Source organism: Passer montanus, unplaced genomic scaffold (assembly GCF_014805655.1).
Source record: "Passer montanus isolate IOZ18808 unplaced genomic scaffold, ASM1480565v1 scaffold239, whole genome shotgun sequence".
NCBI lineage: Eukaryota > Metazoa > Chordata > Aves > Passeriformes > Passeridae > Passer > Passer montanus.
This window is the reverse complement of record NW_024367026.1, coordinates 95,306-95,532: the sequence shown is the minus strand read 5'-3', so window position 1 is coordinate 95,532 and position 227 is coordinate 95,306. Positions and strand designations below refer to the sequence as shown.

Sequence of the window (227 nt, the reverse complement as noted above, 5' to 3'; positions counted from 1 at the left end):
CCTGGAGGGGGGGTGCTGGGGTGCGGGTCCCGGCTGCGGGGGGCCGGGGGCCGGGCGCGGGGGGCCGGGGGGGAGGCGCCAGCCGGCACCTGTTGCTATGGCAAACGCTGCATTCGCCATGGCCGGGGCTGCTGTTGCCTTTGGCACCGGAGCTGCAATTTGTTTCTAGAGCTTTCCAGCCGCAGCCGTTCCCAGCGGCGGGCGGGGGGCTCGGGCGGGGGGCTCGG

General features: G+C 75.3%; 1 protein-coding gene across 1 annotated transcript in view; it reads right to left on the bottom strand.

The window, feature by feature from the left end:
- The window catches only part of DNMT3A (DNA methyltransferase 3 alpha), a 31,742-nt gene extending 31,521 nt beyond the window's left edge, over positions 1-221 (bottom strand). Inside the window, exon 1 of the mRNA XM_039710939.1 lies at positions 90-221. The gene's annotated coding sequence lies outside the window, so the exon portion shown is untranslated. The remainder of the gene's footprint in view (positions 1-89) is intronic.
- Between the last annotated feature and the right edge of the window lie 6 nt (positions 222-227).